Below are 17,012 nucleotides of genomic sequence, written 5' to 3'. Positions count from 1 at the left end.
GCTGGAAAGGATGTGGAGGAATGGGAGCACTCTTCCACTACTGGTGGGAATGCAGAAGGATCCAGTTATTCTGGAGGACAGCTTGGTGGTTTCTCAAAAAGTTAGCTATAGATTTGCCCTATAACCCAGCAATGCTACTGCTGGGTATATACCCAGAAGAACTGAAAATAAGGACACAAACCGATATATGCACACCAAATGTTCATAGCAGCATTATTCACTATTGCCAAAAGTTGGAATCAACCCAAATGCCCATCAACATATGAATGGATAAATAAAATGTGGTATATACATACTATGGAATACTACTCAGCTATAATAAGGAATACAGTAGAAACACATGGGATAAAATGGATGAATCTTGAGGACCTTAGGTTGAGTGAAGCAAGCCAGGTATTGAAGGACAAATACTACATGACCTCTGATATGAAACAAGCAACCCAAACTGTCTCAGAGAGCTAGAGTCTGGAAGATAGGCTTAAAGGAATTTGGGGGGTAGAGGAAGGTTGTGAGCTGATGCCCACATGGGTGAAGTCTATGATAAGCTGGAGGTAAGTTTTTATACAGGGAGGGGATAAGATGGGGGCATAGTGATACCTTTGGGTGGGGTTTTGCGGGCTTGAGAGGGGCTAGGTAGGGTTAGGAGGATGGGTCAGATCGCCCAAGGAATTGGGGGGAGGGATGGTGGGAACACTTGAATATGGGAGACTGTCAGGTATATGGTTGAAACTATGTTGAGAAAACTCTTTAGAAAATATAATAAGGACGGACTCCGTGTTTAAGGTGCGTGAGGGGGGGCATCTGGCACAGGGGCAGGGTTCTAGGGAGTGAGTGCTCACTTTGTCATAGTATGTTATATCATTGGGTGGAGACCCATACAATGAGTGTGAAGGTGTACCCACATCCTGGGGAGACCTGATGTTCTCAAAGAGAGGGAATTGTATCTCTCAAGAGAATCGGGAGCTCCCAATTGGTTAGGGTAGTCTAGTATGTCAAGCCCTCAGCATTGTTGCAAGTATCTGTAAATCTGGTCCCTCAAGTAGTGAAGATTGAGGGGAGGGGGAGAGAGGTATAGAATAGATGGAAGCAGGGCAACTGGGGGGCAATGGGAGTGCTCCACAAGATCATGTAATGATGGATATAGGACATGTTAACTTACACTGAAGTTGTATAAAAGTCTATATGCTAAAATGTAAACCATAATGTAAAACATAAATTAAAAATTTTAAAATGTCTACAGTCTAAAATATAAACTATAATGTAAACCAAAATGGAACCATGTTTGATAGCTATGTTTCAAAATCTATATATCAGCTGCAGCAAACATAACATGAACATGTAAAAAGATCATTGCTGAGGAAAGGGGAAAAGGGTTTGATGATGTTGGATATGTGGGAGTCCCCTATATTGTATGTGTGAATTACTGTGATCTAAAACTTTTTTGAAGACAAAATTAAGAATTAGAAAAAAAAAAAAGGCTGTAGACACTGAGGAAGAAATGAAAGAAAGTGCCTTGCCACTGTACATACAAGGCAACAACATCTATTACAGTGGTGAAAGGCAATACATTAAAAACAAAGATTTATAATATTTTTCATTTTTTTAATACACCAACTTATTTTTATTTTAGTAATTCTAAATTAGTATATATTCTATTTCTAAACTTTAAACCCATCACTATACTTCAATTTCCTATTAACTGAATTTGGCATTATATTAGGCTTCATTGTTGAAGAAGTTTTGGAACACAGTGATGTTCAACTATGGCAGGGGAGGAACACTGGTGTGGGGTGTTACTAATGGGGGGCACATGGGTGGGAGGGAGTTCTCCAGAGCATGTATATAGGGTACACAAAAATGTTCTGATATATGCTGGGTATTTTCATAGTAGTTACAGTCACAAACGTCAACTGAGGGAGTGCTGAATTCCTACCCAGGGGAGCTCTGTTACATTCCCCAATGGAACAGCAATAATCCCCCAAGTGAAACAGCGAAGAACAACAAGGAAAGATGGCCCAATAATGAGACCTTAATACTGATGACTATGCTTATGAGGCTGTGTACCTGAAATGTGCACCAGGCCTAGGCTGCAGGGTGCCTAAGAGTTACCTCCTGAGAGCCTCCATGTTGCTCAAATATGGCCACTCTCTAAGCCAAACTCAGCATGTAAATGCATTACCTTCCCCCCAGCGTGGGACATCACTCCTAGGGATGATCCTCCCTGGTGCCAAGGGATTACTACTAATCACTAGCTGGTGATGCAACTAGAAAGAGACCTCGAATAAAAGGGTCAACTCAGACCAACAGAATATCTCAGCCGACACATACGATCATGTGTTAAAAACTACTTTTTGACCTGGAATAAAAGGGGGAAATGGCAAAGACAAACGAGTTTATATGACTAATAGGCTTCGAAAAAGAACCGGGAGGTCATCAGAGGGGTCGCTCTTATGCACGCCTCAGCAGGACCCCAGGAAAAGCCAAAGTAGATACAACCCTAGGTACTGGTTCTCCTGAAGGCTACAGAGACACACAGGGTATATGATCATTGCGTATGGATTTGGAGTTCTGTGCCATGTCTGAGGGCCCTACTTTGGAATCTGTGCTCCTGAGTGTGATGGAGCTAGACTCAGATGTGACATTTCTATACATGCCTCTTCTGTCACTTTTACTGAACCTGTGGTTGGCGCTAGGGATGGTGTATACTCAGGGGACTTGAATCTCTGGACTGCCCATGTGCCAGCTGGGCCCTGAGCCTCAGCAGAGCTGCAGCTCCTACTCTCTGGTTTGTTGGACTTAGCCAGGTCAGCTAACAGGGAGGTGATGATGGTCAACCACCACACCAGGGAATCAAGAGTGCCTACAACTGCAAGCAGAACTGCATCCATCATCCATGTGGAATCTAAGCCCCCTCTTGATCTAGAGGTGGAGTGGACATCACCAACCCAGGGCCCACAGAATGGAGGAATAAAATATGGATTAGAGTGGCCTTACTGATATTCTACTATAAAACAACTGTGACTAGTAATAGGAGAAATTGTAGCATTAAGGTGGAGAAAGTGACCACAGCAGTTGCTGAGGGCAGGGAGAGGGAAGAAGAGATGTGATGTGGGGGCATTGTTGGGACTCTGAGTTGTCCTAAATGATATTGCAGGGTCAGATGCTGGGCTTTACATATCCTGCCATAACCCACTGAATGTACTGGGGGAGAGTGTGAACTATATGGTAAACTATTATCCATGTGGTGCAGCAGTGATCCAAAATATGTTCGCCGAGTGCAATGAGTGTGTCACAATGATGGGGGAGGTTGTTGGTGTGGGAGGAGTGGGGTGGGGAGGTGGGGGGTATATGGAAACCTTATGTTTTCCAATGTAATATTTTCGAGATGGATATATCTTCAAAAAAATACAATTTACAAAAATGATGGGGGTGGGGGGAGTGGGTTATATGGGAACCTCTGACGTTTTTTAATGTAACGTTTCTTGTGATCTATTAACTTTAATAAAAAAGTGTTAAAAAATAAAATAGGTTTCCAACTGTTAAAATAAATAAATAAATAAAAATATAAGGTAACCTCTTGACAAAGCCAAAAAGAACAGCAATGCACTATAGGTTTAGAGCACACACAAAAGCAAAATGTATGACAACACTTAAAGAATGGAAGGAAGAATATGGAGTATACTGCCATAAGATTTTTGCACTACATGTGAAGTGGTATCATTCATTTGAAGGCAATAATTAATTAACAAATACTTAAGGCCACCACTAAAAAAAGGTAAACAAAGTATAAATAAAAGAGAGAAAATGTAATTTAAAAAAATCAACTCAAAAGTAGGCTTAAAAAAAGGCAGTGAAACAAGGAGACAAAGAACAGATGAATAAATAAAAAATCAACAGTGAGATGGTACATTTTAATCCAAACATATTAATAATTACACTAAGTATAAACGGTCTAAATCAGGAATTGGCAAACTTTTTCTGTAAAGAGCCAGAAAATATTTTAGGCTTTGAAGGCCATATGGTCTCTGTCGCAACTACTTAACCCTGACACTACAGCATAAAAGCAGACATAGATGATATGTAAATGAGCAGGCATGGCTGTGTTCCAAAAAACCTTTATTTACAATAACAGGCAGTAGGCCAAAACTGGCCAGCAGGCCATAGTTTACCAATCCCTGGTCTAAACACTCCAATTAAAAGACAGAGTTTGGTAGACTGGATAAAAAAGCAAGACCCAACTACATACTGTCTACAAGAAACCCACTTTAAATATAATGATATGATTAGGTTAAAAGTAAAAGGATGGAAAAAGATATACCACGCAAATTTTTTTTTTAAAGATCTATTCATTTATTTCTCTCCCCCTCCCCCCCTTACCCCGGTTGTCTGCCCTCTGTGTCCACCCACTGCGTCTTCTTTGTCCGCCTCTGTAGCCATCAGCGGCACTGGAATCCGCACCTCCCTTTCTGTTACTGTTGCGTCATCCTGCTGCGTCAGCTCTCCGCATGTGCGGCACCATTCCTGGGCAGGCTGCACCCTCCCTCGTGCTGGGCGGCTCTCCCTACGGGACACCCCTGCGTGGCACGGCACTCCCCGCGCGCACCAGCACCGTGACCATGCAAATATTAACCAAAAGAAATTTTAATATTAGATAGACAGACTTCAAAACAAAGAAAATTACCAGGGATAAACAAGGACACTTCATGAAACAGTTGTTTCACAAAGGAAGATAAATGAATGGCCTATAAAAGCCCATGATAAAGTGCTCAATATGAACAGACACCAGGAAAATGCACATGAAAACCACAATGAAATAACACCAGTTCAACTCCAGTTGAATGAAGACACCAAATATTGAGAAAGATGTGGAACGACTCTTATACATTGCTGCTGGTAGTGTAAAATCATAAAACCATCTTGGAAATTGTTCTGAAGGTTTCTCATAATATTAAATATACATCTATGATATAACCCAGCAATTCCATTTCTAGATACTCACCCAAGAGGGAAAAAAATGTTACAAAAAGACCTGTACAAAAATGTTCAGAGAAGCTTCTTACATAACGGTCCCAAACTGAAAAGAACCCAAATACCCATCAAAAATAAACCACGTTATATCTATAGAATGGAATATTAGTCTGCAACTAAAAGGAACTAACAACATGGATGAAACTCAAACATCATGCTGAGGAAAAGAAGCCAGACACAAGAGTACACAGTACATGACTCCACTTTATGTGAAATTTTAAAGCAGACAAAATTAATCTTATAAAGAAATCTGAACAGTAGTAGTGGTGGCGGAGTAGACAAGAAGAACTGACTGGGAAGGGGCACAAAGGATCTTTCAGGGGTGATGGAAATCTTGATGGGGAATGAATTACAAAAATGTATTAACTGTCAAAAGTTATGGAATTGAACATTAAATATCTGTACATGTCACTACATGCAAATAATACCTCCACTTAAAACAAAAAAAAGGAAGTTCTACCTTCTAACTTTCTGCCCACTCTCCAGAACAGTATTTCCCAAAGTGTGTTCTGTGAAAGACTTTCATCAAAATCAGCTGGGTCCTTACTAAAATGATAATTCCTGGGAAATGGCTGTGGCTCAATCAGTTGGGCTCCCGTCTACCATACAGGAGGCCCAGGGTTCATGACCTGGGGCCTCCTTGTGAAGGCAGGCTTGCCCATACGCCACAGAGAGCCACCCGGCCTGCAAGCGCCGCAGAGTGCCGCCTGGCCCACAAGTGCCAGGGAGAGCCAACTCAGCAAGGTGATGCAACAAAAAGGGAGACAAGTAAAAAAAAAACACAGAGAACACACAGAGAATGGACACAGAGAGCAAACAACAAACAAGCTGCAAGGGGGGGGGGGGATAAAAAAAAAGATTATTCCTGGATGCAATTCCTAACCTACTAAACTAAAATTCTGAAGAAAGGTGGAGGAACAGGCTAGAAATCCATATTTTAAAATTGAGGTCCATATAATTCTTATGCCCAGGTAAGTTTGAGAACTACAGCTATAGAAGGACATAACAAGAAAACAAAAAGAGAAATTATAAGGGATTCAGTACATAATTTAATGAGTGTTTTATATATATATAAATATATATAACAGTTATCACATTCCGTAAGTGCTATTTAAATCATGTTGCAATATTTCTCTGCTTAAATTCAATTTTCTCCTCAGGTACATCAAGGAGTTCCAATTCCAAATCTTAGTATTCTATCTTCCAATTACCCTAAGTTCTCACCCAATTCCAACTCAAGTTCTACTTCCCTGATTTTGTTTCCCCCACCTCTTTTTTTCTTCTTTCTTTTAAATGTTACATTAAAAAAATATGAGGTCCCCATATACCCCCCACCCCACCCCACCCACGCCATCCCTCCCACATCAACAAACTCTTCCATCATTGTGGCACATCCACTGCACCCAGCGAATACATTCTGGAGAACCGCTGCAGCACATGGACAGTGGTCCACATTGTAGTCCACACTCTCCCCCAGTCCACCCAGTGGGCCACAACAGGACACACAACGTCCAGCATCCATCTCTGCAGCACCACCTAGGACAACTCCAAATTCTGAAAATGCCCCCATACCATATCTCTTCTTCCCTCTCATGACCATCAGCAGCCACCATGGCCAACCTCTCCACATCACTACTACAATTTCTTCCCTTACTAATCACAATAGTTCCCCAGCAGAACACCAGTAAGTCCACTCTAATCCATACTCTATTTCTCCATCTTGTAGACCTGGGATGGCTATGTCCAGTCCCCCTCTAAATCAAGAGTCCCCCACCTCTTAATAGTGTTATTACTAATTTTCTCCACACAGCATTATCTTCCTTCCTCCTTTAAAACGGAATCAAGAACTCTTCTTTTCCACTAAGTACTAAACCACCTAACTCCAATTCTTTCCAAATTCCCCTCAGCACTAGAAGATCTTGCTCTTAATACTTGCATTTATTTTACTGAATTTGGACATCTCATCTCAGTGACTCACCAACTGCACCCCCTAGTTTGGAGAAAAGAACCTTTGGAGGAGAAATGAAAAGATTATAGTCCACTTTATAGTTCCTTGTCTCATGTTTTTTGTTGTTTGTTTTTAACTTCTCCCTCTTAGAGTGCATTCTATTTGCCAGGGTCTTAAGCTCTACAGGGCTGGAGAGGTGGTAGGGAAAGAGATGCAAAGAGCTGGTTGCTCAGAGCTGCTCTGGACTAGATTTTAAAGGTGAAAAAAATCCTTGAGGCTTCAGTATCTGTTCAGACTACCTCACCAGCTTAAGAAGGCAAACAGGGATTCCCTTTGTCTAAGAATCCCCTGTAGTATATCAGACAGCTAGGTGGGATGCAGATTCAATCAGGGAAGCAGAAAGGAAAACTCCAATTGCATACTGTTTCAAGGTGATTAAATATTTCTGGCTTTATGGCAGCAAATATTTTTAATATATTCTTTGCAGGGTTGGGTGGTAGGCGTTTGGGTGGAGATGGGCAACACAGAAGTACTTCTAAATGCCTATATTCCTGGACTAAGCCAATACTTGCAGTTACTTTTTGTTCTGCATGATTATTTAAAATTTATGGGTATTACTCACCTAATTTTACCACTTCCAACCACAAACTATATGCCTTCCAAATCTGTGCCGACAAACCTAACTAACCACTCCCCTGATCTAGACCTATATTTCCAACTATTTTGGCCACGTCATTACTTATCTTAAAAACATAATTACTTATATCTAAAAAGTAGATGCAATATACAATCCCACCCACCACCCCTGCACATAAAATTCTACTTCCGTTTACTCAGTGATCCACATCAGGAACCCTAACGACATCCTCAATAGCTCTCTTACCCTCACCTAGAAACACTAAGCAAGTCCGGATGATTTAAACTCCTAAACAGCTCTGAAATCAGCACTATCATTTACATTTCTACTACAACTTCTTTACTAGAGACCACCATAATCTCTTTCCTGAATGAGAGCAATTTTAGATGGAATCCTTCACTGTGATCTACCAGAGGCCACAGAGAAAGCCTCATTTACTCAATTCTGCTCTATTATTTGCTCGATAATTATTTATTGTGAATAAGTGCCTCCAATCTATTTTCCTCCAGACTATTCTCTTTATTACTGCAATTAGTATCTCCTAAAGCACAAAATGTTTGTGTCACTTTCCCACCTCTAAAACAAAATAAACATGCAATGTGCTCTCATTTTAACTTAGTCCTAGTCTGATTTCCTACTGTTCAATTGCACTAATTTATTAATAGACATATTCAAACTTTTCCTTGAGCACACTATCCCTTTTTTTTTTTTTTTAAGGACGTTCTGGCATTGAACCCAGAACCTTGTATATGCAAAGTAGGCACTCAACCACTAAGCTACACCCACTATGCTGCCCATTAGTTTTGAATAATCTAGAATAAACAGTAACTCAGCCCCCTTATTTTATTTTTATAAGTACCTTTATACTATTTAAAGCTATTAGCTAAATCTGTACAGAAGCAATGAGTGAAGAAACAGACTATATAGCCAACTCTTAATTAGCTTATTTCCTTCACCTTATTAACATGCCAGCTGTAGACCAAATGAAAAAGTTTTAACTACCTGCAGCACTTCTTCCTTACGGCAAATAAATGATAAAATTCTTCAGTTATAGACTTATTACCTACCTTTTCTTTGACAGGCACAAAGGACTCTAATTCAATTTTCTTCACATCTGTCCTTTTCCTTTCTTTCATCTTTACCAGGTTCCTTCCCTACCTCTGCTGTTTCTCCCCTCCATCTTCTTTTTTCCTCTTACCAGCCAGATTTTCACTGTATCTTCTCTGGTCTCCTTCACAAGGCATCAGTATTCCTTTATTATTCTTATTTGTATAGCACTTAAAAAATTACAAAGGGCTTTCACATATATTTAGCCATTTGGACTCATTTTTAAAATTAAAATATCAACTAGCATATATAGAAAAGATTGTATAAAGCAGAAGCTGCCCTTCATAGATCCCCATATTTTATCTCAATTTTTAGGAAAATGTGGTTCAAAGAAGTTTGATGATTCATCTAATATACGGCTATTCCTACTGCCTGGAACTTCACATTCTTCTTTACCTGCTCATCTCCCAAGATACAGATCAAACTTTCCTCTCAGAATAAGAATGTTCTACCTGTTTTGATACTACCCTAATGTTTTTCATACCACTAGAAAAATCCAGGTCTCTGGGCACCTGCTCCACTATCTTTTCTACCAAATAATATTATCTTTATTAATTAATGTTACCTTTATTAGTGACCATTAATGATCCAGCATTTTATAAAAGCAATGGGAAAAATATTTTGTGGGTGGCCAGAGTTGATTTATCAATTTCAAATGGTAAAACTGTACCCCATAACATCCTTGGCTTTCCTTAAAAATCAAGAATTTAAGGAATTCCTTATATTCTCTCAAAGTATTTAGATATTATCTCTTGTGGTATAGATATCCAAAGCAGACAATGGCAAGGAATAAAACAATACTCCATAAATTCTAAATTAACTAATACATGTTTTAAGAGATATCTTTTAATATTCTGGGAAAAGTTCAGGATTAACAATTGAAAGACCAGGGCCTGAGTCCCAACTCCATCACATACTAGTTGATTTGGGAAAAATCACTTAACCTCCTAGAGTCAAGATTCCTCTTCTTTAAAACTGGAAAATATCACTGACCTTTCAGAATTGGAATTAGAATTATATGAAAGAATGATTATATATCACTTATCCTAGAACACAGTAAACAGTCAAAAATATGGTAATACCTTTTAAAAATTATTTTTACATACAACATCATTTTTGTTTTCAGAACCCTGCCCAGAGACCCTCAACATATTCTTGCACTGTCTGACCCAGCAACAACTGCAATAATGCCTTCAAGGAGGTTACCTATCTACATATGACTTCTGGATCCAATTCCTGAGTCACAACTCAGGAACTAAAGAAGGAATATCCTCTTAAGTGCATTATCACACAACATCAGCTATGAATATGGCAACTTTTACTGACAGTCTGTCTTTAATATCATTTATGAAAATGATAAATAAAACTGGTCTGAGCACTGATCACTTGAAGGGTAATGAGGCTGGACTGCTATCTCCTAGTAAGAGTCAAAGTCAAAAACTAAATAAAAAAGATCCACTAGCTCCCTTTGGCTATATGCATATTTTAACCCTTAAGGAAGACTTCTCTGAATAGATTATATTTAAATATTCAGTGAGCTTATCCTTTAGATTTAGAATATATTTCAGCAGTTTTCCTGATATAAAGGTAAGGCACGCCAGTCTGTAGGACCCAGAATTTGTACTGAAGCTAAATTTCTACAAGATCTGGTTTTCCACAATACTTTCTCCATCCAACCTCCAATCCTTATCCTAATTCCCCTTCCTCCACTTACTTACCACATATGCAGGCCTTAAGTTCAGTTCCTCCATCAGTTCCATTCCATCCTTCCTTCTCATTGCTCCATTTTAAGTATATCTCTTATTTAGATAAGTTTCCACCCTTTTCAACTGCTTCAAATATAGCATACTAATACTCAATTATCACCTCTAGCTAGAGAATCCTGCTCAGAATAGAAAGACTAGACAATATTCATGGTATAACAGATATCAAATGAAATAAGGGAGTCAAAATTTGAAGACAATTCCCAAAGCTGACATGTCCATTTAAAAATAAATTCCAAATACAATTTTTTCCTTTTTCTTTTCTTTTTTTGTGTGTGTTTTCAAATATAATTTTTTAAAAAATTATCTTTCTTACTACTTCCTATATGTGCTAATAGTACTACCATTGTCTCTCTCAAATCATTCCTTAGACTCTTTCACGTACAGAGTAAAGGCAGGCAGTTTAAACTTTTAGTTTAACTAATCATGGGAAATAGATGTGGCTCAAGCGATTGGGCCCCGGTCTACCATATGGTAGGTCCAGGGTTCGATTCCCAGGGCCTGCTGGTAAAGGCTAGCTGGCCCAAGCCGTGAAGCTGGCCGGAGCAGAATGCTGGCCCACACAGGAGTGCTGACCCGTTCAGCAAGCTGGACCAACCAGAGAGCTGGCTTAGCAAGATGATGCAACAAAAAGAGACACAGAAGAGAGAGATAACAGATGCAGCAAACCAGGGAACTGAGGTGGCCCAAGAGATTGAGCACCTCTCCTCCACTCCAGAAGGTCCCAGGATCGGTTTCCGGTGCTGCCTAAAGAGAAGACAAGCAGACACAGAAGAACATACAGCAAATGGACCCAGAAAGCAGACAACAAGGGAGGTGGGAGGTAGGAGATAAAGAAATAAATAACTCCTTAAAAAAAAAAAAATCACATAGAAATTTGACCACCAAGAATCAACAGTCCAGTCTAATTATCCTTCAAGATAACTTCTGCTCTAACCAGATTCAAGAGCCCTTTCCCGGCTTAAAAGTAGTAGACAGGTGGCTAACTTAGATGGATAATCATCAAGGTGGGTAAGACAAATAATCCATATTTTCCATTGCTATAATTCTTCAACTATAAATATTCTTCAACAAACAACAAAGCCAAACTAATCAGTTCATATATCCATGAACTGGCAATCCACAATGCCACAATTATTTTTAAATAAAAAAAATATAAATTATAAAATGTAAAGAAAACTCTAGTTTTTAAAAAATGAGCAATGGCTTGTTACATTTTAATATACCATGATGTTTCTGATGTCTTCTGAAACCATATTTAACTAAACATTTTAAGTCACATAGTTAGATTACATAATAGGCCTGAGGAGAAGATCTGCTTGTCTAGGTTCTATAAAATTCCTAGAAGAATGTCATGAATCCAATAAATGTCCAAAACACTGTGATTAATTTTATAATCCTTATAATAATTAACCAAAACAAAACTGAGAGTGTCATTTTTCACACATTAAAATTCTTTATCAGTGAAAGAAAAATATGACTCTGGGAATTTCTGGTGGCTCCATATAACTCTCTTAGCCTGCCAGCATCACTTCAGACTAAAGAGTTGACCCATATATTTATCATCTAATGTACCACTAACAGAATGCCTGCCAGATATCTAAAACAGAATAGCTATTGGCAAAGTAAAGATACTTTTGAGCTGTAACTTGTTTCTGATTCAAGTCCCTCACCTGTAAAAAGACACTTACTTCAATGAAATTCGAAAACAAGGGCAATTAAAAGACAGTAAAGATGATACATTTTTAAAATAATTGAAATTAATATTAAAAAGAGATGAAAAAACAAAGGAAGCTCTTGCTATATGTAGTCTAGGACACACTGGTGACAGATTGGTAAGAAGTTACATGTTGTGATGGGGGTAAAGCTGTGAGAAGGAAAGGCCACAAGGATGTACAAGAAGCAATGTTAAGAGGACTATAAAGGGGAAGAAAAACTGCTATAAGAACAGAAGAAACTAAGGAAGCAGAATGAAAGAATACCTAGGAAAACAAATCTACTATTTCTTAGGTGATACATCATTAACAAGAATTCTGAGATAGTAAACTGTCATCCAAAACATTTACTAAACTACATGTTCATGATAATAATTGGACCAGGGTTACAGAAAATTAAAGAGAACTCTGTTACAACATTACAACTATGCAATTTTTTTAGGTAAAACCTAACCATTTAATGAATAAAGTCATCAAAATATTCACTTAATAAAAAACATGGTTCAGTAATTTCCTCATGACTCCATTAGCAGAAAGAGCTCCAGACAATAAGAGAACTTATAATGCCTAATGTCTTCCCCTAAGCTGAGCCCCGCAGACCTAGAGAACTTACTATATTTTCCCTAGAATATCTACACAATCATATATTATCATTTTGACTGTAGAATAATGAAACTGCAACTAGGATCTCCCAAATGACCAGTTCACTCTAACATGATATGCAAACTAAAGGTCCAAGATAGGCAGAGGAAGGAGAGAAAAAACCATCATTAGAAACATTCGGAGTACTAAGTGCCCCTTAGTACTTAGTACTATTTGAGAATATTTTGTAGCCTAGAAGTGACAGCCTTGAATCATAAGCAAGGAAAGGAATGGGCAGACAAATGCCTAGATATATAATGAACCATAGAAAATTTCTACTATTTATTACACTTTTACTGTGTGCTAGGCGGGTTTAACCCTCACCACTATCCAATGCATCACTACCCACTGAGGTAAGCACAATTACTATCCTCACTTTACAGATAAGATGAGAAACACAGTGGTTAAATCACTTGCCAGAGATCATTGTTAGACTGACGGAGACACAAATCCAGGCTTTCACTATTACAATGATAGGAATTATGTTTTCATCTTTGCCATGTAATTCTACTACTGCTTTTTTTTTTTAAAGGAAAAAATCATTTTAACAACAAACCACCCAAATTTACTGAAAATAAGTTTCATGTAATTTACTTTGAGAACTAGAATCTTTTGAATTCTGAAAATCCTATAAGAAATTTTAGGATAAAAACTAGTCCTATTCTAAGAAGTTCATGCAGTATTTTAATCCAGATGACAGTCTGTCTCTGTTCTAATGAGAGGGAAATCAGCACTTCTACAGACAATATAACATATTGTTTTAAACTTTTCAATAAAAGCTCATCCAGTTTCATATCATTTCATGTATAAAAGTAGTTAGTCAACTCAAACTTCCCCTATCCTTAAAGGGGAACACGATTACAAATAATCCAAAACCCAATTATAGTTGGCACTAAAATGCATTAGAAATAAACAATGCAAATATGATGAAGTAGAATAAAAACTCTGGACTAGAGTCCAGAGACCTACACATAATCCTGGCTGTCTAGTCCCTCAACTGCTCTGGGGCCTTGATTTCCTGATTTGCAAAATAATCATCTCCATGGTCTACTCCTACAGCTCTAAAAGAAATGTGACTCATACACATGGTTTTTTTTTTCCAGCTTCCCATTTGAATTGTTTAGTTCTTACCACTACTAAGTAGTCAGTAAATGTAAATTTCATTAGTTTTACAAAAGGAGAAAACAACCTAATCTAAACAAAGGTGATAAGGGAAAGCCTTGACTACTGGTTTTACAGTAGTTGATTCTCAAGGTGAATAATGTAGAAGTTACTATAATGTTAAAAGGTGTTAGGTTTCAATATTTTAGGCGACACTTCTGTGTGCCAGTACATTCTCCCTAGGGACAAACAGTAAAAATCAAGGACAATAGGGAGAAAAAAATAGAATTATCCATTAGTTACTCAAGAAGGAAGATAATGCTGATTGAAAATCTTAGTATCTTTATGCAGACATGTTTTCTCTAATTAAGAGTGAAAACAAGATTTGTACATTTTTCCAAAAAAGTTTTTAAGTACTCCCCACAAAAACAAGTTTTCATTTTTTCAATTGTATTCTACAAATGGAAGAAATTAGTAAAATAGCATAAAAACAGTTAAGAAAATACTTAAAAGACTAAATACCTAGCTGTACAATCCTTAGCTTATTCTTTTGAGTGAAATGAAGAACCCCTGTGGACTGCCAGTAATCCTGGGGTGCATTTTTTATGTTTCCAACCCATTTGCCGAAGAATGTTAGGTAAATGCAAGATTATTAAAATTAAACTAAGCACCTGACATTGACATTCCCAACTGTTAGAAAACAATCTGATTTTAGTATTGCTTTCTAAAGCTACTAGATTACTAACACCTCCTTCCCAATTCAAAAGTTTAAGTTAAAAATATTTAAAAATGTCCCTGGAATTTGTAGCTCAGTTTTGCATGACCTTGTAAAGAAACAATTATAAGCAAGGGAAACAAAGCATGTGAATTACTTATTAACCTTTAAAAATAAAAATACAAAATAGTACACAGTGCAGTCTAAATATTTAATTGGGCAGAACTAAGCCACTACTATTGATGGAGAAGCTACAAGATTTTCAAGGTGTACCTGTGAGAATTCCCAGCAAAACGAAATCATTGACAAAATACTACCAAACACATACATGCATTTATAAATAAAGGATAACAGACAAGGTCCATCAGGAAGCCACCTCTGGGTTAGAAAACCAAAAGAATATGTTAAAAAATCATCTCGTGACTCCGATCTCCCAGGCTTTAAAAGTTCAGTACAAAATCAAGATGTATACTTAAACTGTTTCTTAGCATCCTTCTTTAAATTTAACTCCCTCTCCAGAAAGCCAATCGCTTCAGCTACTTGAATGCCCACACCTCAGCACCAAAGACTCTTAGATGCCGAAGTAGTTGCAGACAGGTCTTTCCGGCGCTGACCTCCGCATCTTTCTTTTTAGCTCGCGTTAAATCCCTACGGTAAACGCTCGGGTTGCCTTCCCCATTCATGCTTCCCAATTCCCTCCCTCAACCCCTAGACCTCTCCTCGACCTTGAGGACACCCCCAGATCGGAGTCTGAAGAGTCCCAAGTGACTTGCCCGCTCCTTCCCTGCAGCGCCCGCAACTGCCCCTTCGGTCTCCGGGGGCCTCACCCCGACCCACCACGACCCCGATCACAGACGCCCTCCTACCAGCCCCTTTCCCTGAGGTACCCCAGTTCCTCCAACCATAAAGACAATTCCGCAGACATGCACCGACAGCCTACTAAGCGCCAGGTCCCACTGCGCGCGACGCGGTCTGCACTGGGCTGGCGGCCCCGGCTCTCCGTCCCCGCTCGGGCCGGCCCATCCCCGCCCGAGGGCTGGCACTGTCTGCCGGGAGTGCAGGCGCCGGCCGGAGGCGGACAGCGCCGGGCGCTGGTACCGAGAGACCGAGAGGCAGCGGCTAACGGCGGCGCGGAGGCCGAGGAGGAGGCGCCGGGCCGGGCGCGAACCGCTCGGACACTCACCGGTCGGGGCGCGCGGGGCGGCCTCATCCAGGGGCACCTGCGGCCAGGCAGGACGGGCCCGGACGGCGCAGCCACAGAGAGGGCGCCCGCCCGCCGGCCCCGTCCCGTCCCCTCTGACTGCCCGAGCGAGCTCAGTCCCGTTTCCTCCGCACGGGGCCCGGGGACCCCAGCTCCGCCGGATGCCCCCGCCAGGCCTCCACCCCCTTCCCCGGCTGCCTCTCCCCCTTCCCCCTCTTCCCCTCCCCCCGCTCCTCAACCCCCACTCGAATGGAAAATACCTCCCGGGGCGGGGGGGGGGGGCGAGGGCACGCCTCTCTGAAGGGCAGCCTACCGTGACCAATAGCAGGAGGGGCTTGGGAGAGGCGGGATTCTTAGCGGCCAATCCGGAAGCGTCTAGGTGAAGGCCGAAAGACGGAGGCTGGGAGCGCCGGGGGGTCGGCCTGGGAGTCAGGGAGGTCCGGCCGCTCCGGTGCGCGCTGTACGCGGCTGCCATTTTGGAGTCGGGCAGCTGCGACGGCCGGGTCCGGCCCGGAGGGAAAGGGAGGAACCAGTCAGGTGGGAGAGAGGCTGTCACGTGGGTTTGGGAGGCGGGGGAAAGCGGGCTGCGCGCCGAGGGGAGGGGTCGATGGCGACGAGTCGCTTGGGCTGAGGAGGGTCACGTGGTCAGGGAAGGGCCATCAGTGGCCTTGGGGGTGGGAGGTCAACCAGAGTGGGAGAAGGAGAAAGCTTTATCCCTGGTTTCTAGGGAGGAAAAGTGCTGAGGGGAGGGCGGGAGTGCAGGGTAGGAAAATGTGAATGAGTCTTCCTAGCTCCCCCCAGCATGGAGCCACCCAGTTATACTAAATTCCAAGATCCACGGGAAACCGGGCACCTTATTTATATCAAGTATTCCCGTTCACACACCCAGCTGTCACAAAAATGACTCAGGAATTGGATGGAGGGATGTTCTGTCTTCCACTTTTTGCCCGCACTTTATGTGGCTTCCCCCCCCCCCCCCCCCCGCCCCGCGTCCGCGTCCCCGCCCCCGAAATGGCTGAAGGAGCAGAAGAAGAGAATAGTTGAGGGATTGTGAGGCCTGCAGGACTCTTCCCATCTGGCCTTTCAGAAATGTCATCATTCACAAACTTATGTGTTATACAAACCCATGATGGTGTGTGTTCCAACGCCTCCAAA

At 40.8% G+C, this 17,012-nt stretch overlaps 1 protein-coding gene across 2 annotated transcripts in view; it reads right to left on the bottom strand.

Moving 5' to 3' along the window:
• The window catches only part of SOCS5 (suppressor of cytokine signaling 5), an 84,598-nt gene extending 68,263 nt beyond the window's left edge, over positions 1-16,335 (bottom strand). The window contains exon 1 of one of the 2 annotated variants that reach the window (XM_004447338.5): positions 16,171-16,335. The gene's annotated coding sequence lies outside the window, so the exon portion shown is untranslated. Of the gene's footprint in view, positions 1-15,839; positions 15,963-16,170 lie in introns of those variants that run through there. The other variant, XM_004447339.5, reaches the window with a different exon arrangement.
• Positions 16,336-17,012: the final 677 nt, after the last annotated feature.

The sequence above is a fragment of the Dasypus novemcinctus genome, chromosome 17, assembly GCF_030445035.2.
Source record: "Dasypus novemcinctus isolate mDasNov1 chromosome 17, mDasNov1.1.hap2, whole genome shotgun sequence".
NCBI classification, from domain to species: domain Eukaryota; kingdom Metazoa; phylum Chordata; class Mammalia; order Cingulata; family Dasypodidae; genus Dasypus; species Dasypus novemcinctus.
Note: the sequence above shows the minus strand (reverse complement) of the source record. Positions and strands in the feature narration are given on the sequence as shown.